At 44.8% G+C, this 11,464-nt stretch overlaps 1 long non-coding RNA gene across 1 annotated transcript in view; it reads right to left on the reverse strand.

The window, feature by feature from the left end:
- Nucleotides 1-11,464, reverse strand: part of LOC135367034 (uncharacterized) — a 688,737-nt gene that overhangs the window by 68,721 nt on the left and 608,552 nt on the right. The window lies entirely within an intron of this gene.

Below are 11,464 nucleotides of genomic sequence, written 5' to 3' on the forward strand. Positions count from 1 at the left end.
CCCGTTCGTGATTGCGCCGAAATCGCCGAGTTCTGCAGGATACACATTCGCGTTAATTACAGGGGGTTCGACGCAGGACTTTGATTTTTGAAACGCAACGCACAGTATGCGATTTGCTGAGTTATGCCGCTTTTGCATGCTGCATTTACCTCAGTCAGTCGAACGGAGACGCTTCCGAAAGAGGGTTTTCACTGCGAGCGATGTTCGGGTAACGGCAATGTGCGGGATATAGAAATGTGCCGTAGAAATAGGGGCTCACGATTTTTAGAATAGAAATAGGGTAGTAGAGAATAGAGTATATATAGAATAGGGTATATAGAACAGAATAGGGTATATTAGAATAGGGTATTAGAATAGGGTATATAGAACAGAATAGGGTATATATAGAATAGGGTATAAAGAATAGAATAGGGTAGAATAGAATAGCATTTTTAAAATAGAAATAGGGTTGATTAGGGTAGAATCAGCAGTAGAAATAGGGGTCCACGATTTTTAGGTAGATGAATTGCGATGCCGTAAAGACGGTCGAGGACGGTAGCAATGTGGGGGAGGTAAACGTAGCTTGCAGCGCCGTGTGTCGGAGGTTTCCGGCGTACCTCAAAGAACCCCAGATGATCGAAATTATTCGCAGTCCTATCCTGCGGTACTTGCAGCACATATCCAAGCAAATGTAGGCGGATTCACCGCACGTGTGAATCTAGTCCCAAATATTTTTATTACGACAGTCTCGCAAAAAAAAAAAAACAAAAAAAAACAATGCAAACCACCGTGGGTGGTATACCTTACCCTGCGTCCTAGTTTTTTATCGCTAGATTTATCGCTCGCACAAACATGTTTCCCCTTACGTATTCGTTTTTTCGTTGTTTCTTATTAGAGACGGAGAAATCCTACGACGGACAGCAAAGATGTATGACACCCTAAGGGGGGAAAGAAAGTAAAATACATCCCAGTTACATTTCCGCTGAGAAACAGGAGTATTTTCTGTAGACGATCGTTTTGTCCCGTCTTTAGGAAGCTCCTGAAAGATATGCAACAATTGCATAACTTTTGCGCCATCGTTTCGTGTCCTAAATACGGATCATACAGGAGCTTGCTCTCGTTCGACTATGTGTTGTACCGCGTTGAGTTTTGCGAGGCTGCAAGGTCCGAGCGTGATGACAGCGTTACACAGGATCGAATATTTGAGCCGGGAATGGAACGCCATCTAGTATTCGTGATTGGACGAAAAATCAGAATGCGGAGCCTGCACCTGCGACTTTCAAAATATGGGCAGCATTGTTTAAGCGCGGCAGGGAGTCGTTGGAAGGTGGCACGCTGGCAGGTCGTCCATTCGAACTCATCACTAATGAGATGTATGTGGAATTCACGGTTGCAGTAACGGAAATACAGACGCTTTATGTCCCCCGAGGAGGGACAAGGCGCAGGCTAGCTCGGGAAGCATAACGGTGGTGTGGTGTCTAAGGGTTGTCATGGTACGCTATCCAACATGAATGCCGATGAGAACGCCTTTTACGGGCGTTTAATGACGTCATATCACGTGACATTTGAAGGAGAGTGGCCTGCCTGGCCAGAAAATGGGGTACGAAAACATTCATACCCTTGGCCACCACGTAGATTTGAGACATCATGTACAGGAAAGCTCGTTCGACAATTTTGGGGGGACGAGGATAATGTAGCGGTCATTGATTACCTACGACCTAGTACTCCAATAAAAGGAGCATGTCACAGCAAAGTACTGGTTCGATTCTAACAGTCTACTTACAGTCACTATATAATAGTGACTGTAAGTCTACTGAAGAAGTTGATACGAAAGATTCGCGAATTTCGCACACGACTAATACCTATATTGGCTGATAGGAGCGCGAACCTGACCTCATTGCGAGATTCGCAAAAACAGGCAACCTCGGCACATCATTCCATTGAATCAAATTATGATGATGATGATTCAGGTTTTCCTGGGGCACGAGCGATGAAGGTCATAATGCGCCAAGTCTAGTTAAAAGTATAGGGATTCCGTTAAATTCAAATTCGTTTATTTACCATTGTGCAATGGACGGAGCCACGGAAAGAAGCTGCACAAAGCAACTTGACGAGTCCATGGCCCCGAAGTTGGTGGCAGTTGTGTCAAGAGGAAAACAAGTATAGACTAAAAAAATCTGTCCAATTAACAAAGAAACAATATCAATCGGCGTATCTATACATTTCTATGTAATAAACCACTCACCACTATAAACTAACAAACACTGACACTCACATAATTAACAGCAGCATTGTGGATGATTACCATAATAAGCATTAAATTTCACTAAACAAGCTTATATTAAACACACTTTAGCTTGTAGCTGTTGAAAGTAAATTCGAAATAAATCAACATTAAGGGTGGCTAGCCTATTTAGAGCGCGTTAAGATAAAAGTATACAATTAAAGCATCAAAGGACATAAACTAAAACCATAAAACTACAACGCGTTTAAAAAACCAATATCTAGGAAGAAGTTGTATTGCCAACTGTAGGATGGGATGGGATGGGAAGAAGTTAAAAAACCCGTTCAAACGGCAGAAGAGCCTCACCCCCCGGCAAAAAGGAGGGATGTAGAGGTGAATGGTACGTATAAAACTCATGAAAATTAGCGATGCCGGTGTGCTTTGTATGATGGACACGTGATGAGTATGTGGAAGACAGATTTCGTCTCGCCACTGAATCAGCTCGTTTCTTCGCTGCGCAGCCACACGACGACCCGTCAGCTGTTCTGTGGTGTGCTTAACTCACTTCATTCTCATATGACTCATTTATTACCTCACATGGAATTGTTGGGGTACTGCCCCCTGGTGAATGAATGAACTCACGTCATCGTCGTCGCTTATTGGTTGAACGACGAAAGATGGAAGTCACTGAAAAGGTTAGCCAGCTGTAGGACTCGAACTCACATCTTCTGGATTACCGAGCCCTGGACCCGGTAATCCAGAAGATGTGGGTTCGAGCCCTACAGCTGGCTAACCTTTTCAGTGACTTCCATCTTTCATCGTTAATTTCTTAGGCAATTTGAGGCTTTGTATGTATTTGTCCCTTCTATGTTGTTCCAGCCTCAGAACATCAGTTCTCACTTATTGGTTGTTGTTAGTCGACGTTCTTTTTAGCGCTGTAGAGGCAACAAAACGTCAATAACGTCAACCGTAAGGTACGCCGTTATAGTTCGTGTCCTATATAACGTCCATAAAGTAAAACCACTAAAAAATAAATTTTACGGCGAGGTGATTCTGAGTTACTTTACAACCTGCTCGGCTCGACACAGTCCCGAAGAAACAGGAGGAGACGAAAAGTGAGCCCGAGTGGAAGCATCACATGCGGGCTGCTCTATGTTTCTTCTTCTGGAAAGGGGGTTTCTTCATGAGGGGGGGGGGAGGGAGAGGTCCGTCGGGGAGGATTTTAGAAGGAACAGTCCCGAGGGAAACGGAACGACAAGTGCGCACCGTTTTGGGAGGTAACTTCGTTTCGTGTTTTTTCCTACACGCGTCAGCGGGTTAGCCTTAAGTGGATTGAAAGCGAACTCCCAGTCAGTCTTTTTTCACCTCCTTTTAGCGGTTGAGATCAGATTCGCGGTGGGCAGCGTAGGCCGCGTTAGAGCCTTTCACTCCGACTTTTTGACGCGCAGAGTTCTCGCGATAATGTTTGTGGTCGCGTTGCAGTGTTTCTAAATCGAAAAAATAAAAATAAATATGGGGATGCAGGTCGCGGGCAGGGTTGCACCGGCTGCCCCAGCGATCCTACATTCGAGTAATTAACGAGTAGCAAATAAGAATAAAAATAAGAAAAATAAAAGAATCAGGGGGAAAAGAAGCAGAGAGCAATGGGAGAGGGATTTCAACTGATGAGAATGACGAGGGAAAACCACATGCACCGCACGAGCCACTCCAATACGAGTGAACGCCCGCGCGCGTAAGTCATAAAATGTCTAGCAGTCGAGTTTCTTCAAGGAAACGCTCGCAACCTGCAAAGTGAAATACAATCACCATGAAGAATTCATAATTTTTAATGTTGATGTTTGTCTCATTCATTTGTTTATGTTATGTGTACACACACAAACACACACAAAAAAACGTACACTTTCGCTCAGTGAAGTAACGTACGACAGAGCTAATACTGAGTTTTAGTATAACGTACGCTGTTGCCTTTGCCTACGTAACGGATGGCGTTGGTTGTTTTGCGCACGCGCAGAACATAAAGTCAACTCTGCGCATTGCACCGAACCACCACGCTATACCCATAACGTACGCAAAAGCGACAGCGCGCGTTATACTAAAACTCACTCTTACGTATCTGAAGCACCCAAGTTGCAAGCTTTCAAAAAAGAACGTTCAGTCTTCATCGTTTTACCACCTAATTTTACAGTCCCTTTAACCCAACCGAACTCGCTGCCTTTCCTTTAAAACCCCTTCAATCAACCCCGACTGAAACCTAGGTTCACCTCTCGCGGTCACCACCACCAGACCTCTCGGCAGAAATCGTTCCGTAAGGGTATATCAGCAGGCAGAGACGGAATTATTGCGCTTGGCCCTCCTCTTCCTGTCTCCCCTCCCCCTCTCTCTCTCTCTCTCTCTCCCTTCCTTACGGATGGAGAGCGGCGATATGCAGCCAGGCGGCCGAAGAACGTTTGACGGGACCGGCTCATATATTATTGCCTTATAAATACACCGCGCAAGAGACTCGGTGATGGATGCTGACAGGGAGGGGGAAGTAAGATTGTCGCTGTGGGGGAGTCCCTTTAATTCAGTGAAAGTCATGCCTCGGAAGCAACACAACATTAAACACACTGGGACGCGCCTCTGTTCACGAGGGTCCCCTTTCTCGGAGGCGTTTGGTTTATATGCGAGATGCTCGCTGGCTTGAATTGATGGAGTCGCGGGCTTCGTGTTCCGGCCACTGTGTGGATGAAACGAATATCGCTGTGTGGCAGTGTGAAACAACACTTCCCGGTTTCTTAGAAGAGAGAGAGAGAGAGAGAGAGAAAGAGAAGAAAAGGCCGTACAGCGCTAAATTCGCGCGCTTAAAAGGAAAACGGAATTGAGGATGTACTATACGTCGGGAGAAATGCCATCCTTCATGTTGCAGTGAATGAGACAGAAAGAAAAAAAGGAAAAAAAGATACAGTTTTAGCTTTCGTTTTTTTTGTTTTTTTTTGCGTGATTCTCCGTATGATGGTGGCAGATCGATACGCGCTTTTTGTGCGTGTAATTCCTCTTTTTTTTTATTTCTATTACGTGCGGTTCCTTTCGTGATCGATACGATGCTATTGATTGATTTGCGCGGAATGAACATTAAGAGAGGGGAGAAAAAAAGGAATGCAAAGAAAAACGCGAATGAAAGGAAAAGGGGAGAAGTTGGTGCGTAGAACGGAAAAAGGGGGGGGGGGAAGGGGTGCCCACCATTTGTTGGGAGATGTGTTGCTCTTTTGTTTGCGTCGAGAAACGACCGCTGACAACAATGCGGCCAATGATGCAGACTAAGTCGAACAAAGTGAGAAAAGTAACATTGTTTGGCGCGACGCCGTAATGGCAGCGGGTACTTGGACGTGGCGACTCGCACATTTTTTTTTATTTACTTTCGTGGTCAGGGAGGTCCGAAAGCTGGCGTAAGGTAACGTTAGTGGTAGCTGAGGCAATGAAACGTGGAAGGACGGACGCAACAGTTAAAACCTCACAATCGACCAGTTGCATGAGTGAGGAATGGCAGCTGATGAAAAAGGCACGATGAAAAGGCATTTAATTGTGTAACCTGAAGAAGTGCAGTCTCTTGCACGAAAGTTCTTGTTCAAATAAATCTTAGTTGCTCCTAACCGTTTTTCGTGTTACGTGTGTGATTCCCTCATCGCGGGCTCCTTGACAGTGTTTCTTTTTTTTTTTCCCCCATTTCCGACGTCTTCACAATTATCCCAAGATCATGCACAGAGAATCCTAAAAGGTTGTGTCCGTCCCCACAGCTCTGAACAAATTTCACAAGTGCCGCCGAGGCAGCATCCCTCGTGTTCGCTGCCCAAAGTCCCAACGCCTTCACTATACTGAACACCCTGCTGTCTAGTCGAGCAAGTGTAGATTTCAGAGTATAGCTGTTTGAGACGCATACCTAGTGCAGTGCATTATAATGTGTTCACTATCCTCCATCGTTGCACAAACCGAACAATTCGATGAGTCGGCTCTTCCAACTTTATGAAGAAAATGACGGCCATAAGACACATTCAATCGAACACCGGTGTAAAAACGTCTGAACAGAGCGCGGTATAGCGTAGACGGAACACAGAACTTCAGCTCCGGATCTACGCGATGTAGCGGCGACGAATCACTCTGCAATTGTACCCATCGCCGTCTGCACAGTTCCTGCGACAATGACTTTAATGAAGATGTAACATCTGACATTGAGAATATCACCGGATGGAGTGTTGAAGATAGCTGAGCTATATCTATCTGCTAGTTCGCCTACAGCTTGATTACCTCCTATACCCACGTGTCCAGCAATCCACTGCAGAGTCACTTTGTGGCCGGCGACTCTACATTTGTTGTATTCATGGAGTATTTGGCGAACTGTTGGTGCCATAGAGCCATTTCCGAAGAATGGAAGCATGGCTTGGGAGTCCAGCTTTTGAATCGCGTTATACAACCCACTCGGCAGGTGTGGTGTCATCTTCTTCGTTCCGTGTCTAAGGGTTGTCATGGTACGTTATCCAGCACGAATGCCGATGAGAACGCCTTTTACGGGCGTTTATTGACGTCATATCACGTGACATTTGAAGAAGAGTGGCCTGCTTGGCCAGAAAATGTGCCACGAAAACGTTCGCCACCACGTAAATTTGAGACAACATGTAGAGGAAAGCTCGTTCAACCTGTAGCCAGTTGCATACTTCAAGTGAGGAATGGCAAAGGCTGAACCTCACCTTTTGATGGCTTTTGAGACACTGCCATTCTTTAATTGAAACGTAAGTAACTAATACCCCTGTCACTCAGGCCGCATTGAATGATCATTGAACGTGCGTGCAGTGACACCTAACGTGTCGACTTCACAAAGAGAGTTGGATCCAATGCTGCCTGACAGGTTGACACGTTAGACGACTGATGGCGCTACACGCACGGTCAATGGCTGTTGATTTCAATCCTCATTGAGGACTGCCTGAGTGACAGGGGGTATAACTCAAACGTATGAGAACGAAGTCTGAGAAGGAGACTTCTCCGAAGAAGTTGGCACCTAATAATAATAATTAGTATTGATGATGATGATGATGGCGGATAGAAGAACAAAATGGTGAGGTGAGTCGCGTAGCTACCAGCACACCTACGTACAGCAAAATTATGATGATTAATTAATTATTATTAATTCCAAATGTTTGGACGACGAACACATTCCCAAACTAAAAGGAAGGTTGCCGTCAAGGTTGCATGCTCGCCTTTAAAGCTATGCAAAACGCATCGAACTGAAAGGAACTTATAGGTTCCTTGCATCACAACTTCACTAACTTATTTCAAGTTTCTCGCGCATTAGAAATCAGCAGTAAAAATCATTGTGGATTGGATTGGATTTGAATAAAAATAATAACATGAAGATTGTGGGTCTACAAGTCTGGAGCAGGCTGCTCCAGCCCACTTGTACGATTGAATAGTGGTTAATAGCACAGACCACCAAGGTTTGATGGGAATGGTGATGATGATGTGATGACAGCGTAAAGAATAAACCAGCGAAAAAATGATTATCATGGCCCCTATGGGGTCTTTCACGTAGAATAAATAAATAAATAAATAAATAAATAAAATAGTTCATGCTGGGTGTACAATATTTCCACGAGTCACCGCTACGGTTCATTGTTCTCTATAGTGACAGCATGCGTCAGGCGTTTTGTGTGCTTCGAATCATGGCATCGCAGACGAACCTTGGATACGCTCAATATACGCAAACAAACGCAAAGGAACATAATATGAACAGTGCAGGGAGCAGTACCAGTCGTTCCCGGCTGGCATTCTGAAGTATCTCGACAGATTTCTCATTTAAACGTCTTTGTAAGCAGCCACATCATCTTAACTCGCGCTCGAGTCCCGAATCTCCAACACCTGCGTCGCTCAAGAACTTCTTCATCTCTCCCTCCCCAAAGTTTCAAAGACGCATCGCAAAGTCTCATCTGAGTCGTTATCGCCTTCCGTACCATGGCTTCCTCCTTGACGACTCAAATCTTTACTTTCTCGACGATTGCCTTTTAATTAACTCTCTCATTAATTTTGCGCCGCTCCGAACATGGGCACGTTTTATTGACATCCTTTGGTCGTCCTCCTCAGACAGCAAGTTATTTTGGTAGCACGTGCGTTCACAGTTAAAGAGGACGTATATGGTGAAAGCGAATGTTCGTTTAACGATGGGTTTATGTGCCTCTAACTTCGCGTCCCATCAGGGTGCGATTATATCGGTGACTATACGCTTCGACGTGTAACTTAAGTCGAGCGGTTAGGTGTACGTGAAATGGAGGGACTTGAATGGGGGGAGTTCAACGCAGAGTATGCAAGATGCACACTAGTAGAATGCGTGCATTCCAGTTTGTATATGGGAATTATTCTCATGGGAAAGCGTATCTTTCGCAGTCTACAAGCGCTGAAGTACCTATTGTACCCATGAAGTACCCATTGCGCTGAAGTACCCATTGGCATGGACTTAGTGTGTTTTCAAGGGGCCCTCACAATAGTATTTTTGTAAGACTATTGAGTAGGAGGCGCTCTCACCAATGCTACTGAGAAAGGCGCACACTCTGGGGATCCCTCAGGGCGGACTGAATACAGTAAAACCTCGACAACTCGACCCCTGTTAATTCGGAAATTCGGATAATTCGAACGGGGTTGCTGTGTTGGAGCACTCTTGCTGGAGTGCTCCAGGCGGTGGCGAAGCAGTGCAGCACTTGGCGGCTATTTGAAAAGTTGTTTTACAGGCTCACATCCCCTGTACAATGCAAACCACACTCTCGCAGTTCTTTTTACAATAACAATAAATGTACGTTGATAACGGCAAGTTCACCTCGTATTTTTTTGCCCGTTCGATAATTCGACATTCGGATAATTCGGACATCTTCGTCGGTCCCGTGCGATCCGAATTAACGAGGTTTTATTGTATAGTCTACGGCGGCTACTTACGTATTTCTAAACTTCGCCCGATCTCGAAGTACATAACATCCTACTCCTTGATCCGTTTTACGTGACGCATAGAATGTTCACAAATTTTCCAATTTACGAAATCGAATCGCATTTCTGCCACCCTGTCCAAGTCCAAATATTTTTTCCCACTCAATTGCTCTTCACACCGTCTCTTAGCCGTACGTGTCTGGGTTGCTTCTTACCCAGCTACACTGCCGATGTTGAAAGCCACGCGCATCATCTTTAGTTACGCGAGCGCTGATTTCGTTTTTACACGCTTAGCCGGTTTCGACATTTCCCCTATTTCGCAGCGTGGCATTTCTCGAAGCTGCGATTTCATTGGCAGCTATCGACCGGCGAAAGGGCTTGCATTCGATAGACGGCGCCGCGGCGAGGCGCGTCATGATGATAGATATTAGACGAGCTGCACACTCGCGCCTTGGCTAGTCAGATTATAAACTGACGGGAGGCACTCCTCATGGGGCCGACCGTGTAACGTACATGTGCGAGTCGAAACGTAAAGAATGTCCAACCATCTGATGGGGACAGGTCGGATGCAGCACGGCAGTGAGTGCATGGGCGTGCTAGAAAACAGCTGGTGACAGATTATGTACTGTTGAAGGTAAAGTTGGCGTGTTGTCTGTGCTCGGATGTAAAATTTGATGTTGCTCTTTTTTTTTTTTACATGTGACGTCAGCAAGGACCCACACACACGCACATACATTGGATGATGATGAGGTGGGCGATAAAGCAAGGAGCAAGGTGGGCGTGCAAGGAGAAGTCAATGTCGAATTGGAAAAGAGAGAAAAATATACTTTGAATCTACATTGAGATCTATACAGGGTGAATTTAGCAAAGGTTACACATTTTGATCCCGTCGTAAAAATAGAAAATGACGTTTCTAGTGCTTTCAAACTTTGCAGACTGGTAGTCATTCGCCTCAAGTTTTAATCTTTTTTTTTTTTTTCAAATGCTGTCACTTTCTAGAAAAAAAAAGTTAGCAGCAAAGCAAATTCTCACCCTATGCATTTCCTATGGCCTATAGCGCCTGCAGGCCGCCATTTCTTCCTCTTCGCGTGCTTCACGTTCACATCACTACGTATAGATGGCGCTGCCTGGAGACGAAGCAAAACCAGAACCTATGGTACAACCAACAACCAGATGGACCAGATGCGGGGTTTCGAAGCAGCGCTACCAATACATGGTGGTTTGAATGAGAAGCAGAAAGAGGAAAACATGGCGGTTTGCAGGCGGTGAGGGGCCATAGGAAATGCATGGGGTGAAAATTTGTTTTGCTTCTAACATTTTTTCTACAAAGTGATAGCATTGGAAAAAAAATATGGTTGAAACTTGAGATGAATGACTACCAGTCTGCAAAGCGGAAACGTTATCTTATATTTTAACGACTCGATCGAAATGTGTAACCTTTGCTAAATTCACACTGTACTTTGAAAACTACTCTAAGATTAAGTCTCCCTTTCAGAGCTTTATATGAAGACAAGACAACGTCCCATCTGCATTTTAAGTAAGTGCCGAGCGTGGTATGCCGGCGGGGGAAGACATTTACAGGTTTGCCACGCTCTATTATTCATGCTATGAAAAGAAAAGAAAGGAACTAAATAACAAAAGCAAAGTTGAAAACTGAAAACAAATAAAACGGATACATTTCACAAGAATACTGTTGCATGTTCCATGTTGATGAAACCTATATATCGCCAACTTTTTTTTTTACCTCCGATATTAATACGATGATATGCAGAGGCTGATGCAACAGCGCAAGTTTTATTAAGTACCCCCACATTCAAGCAGTATCGATGATGGAACGCATGCATGCAGCGTTGACAAATATCCGGTTCTAGAAGGTTAGTGCAGAGACGCCTCATGTTGCGTCTGACAACCTCAATCTTTCATCCGAGCGGCAAGAAAACACCGTATCACTATTACGGGGATACGAGAATAGAGAAGCAAATACACTTCTGTTCGCAAAGCGTCTTGAGATTATACTTTGTGTTGCTTGGCCTTCGCAAGAAACTGCGGCGTACAAAAGAAAAAAAAAAGCATAAAGTAAAGCCCCCGCATAGTTCTCCTTTTCTTCTACTTGACTGTCGTTACAAAGACTGCTACTACCACCTGGATCAAGGGGGAAGTATTCAATTTCTTCCGTTACCTACTTTGCATGGCTACCGCAGGAGGTCCGAAACAATTATGGAATCGAAGCAGGTTGAATCGATGTCGCCAACCTCTTTTATTACAGTACGGTCCGAGTAAACGGAAGAGGTTGCTCCACGAAACCAGTTTTCTTTTTTTTTT

The sequence above is a fragment of the Ornithodoros turicata genome, chromosome 8 (genome assembly GCF_037126465.1).
Source record: "Ornithodoros turicata isolate Travis chromosome 8, ASM3712646v1, whole genome shotgun sequence".
NCBI classification, from domain to species: domain Eukaryota; kingdom Metazoa; phylum Arthropoda; class Arachnida; order Ixodida; family Argasidae; genus Ornithodoros; species Ornithodoros turicata.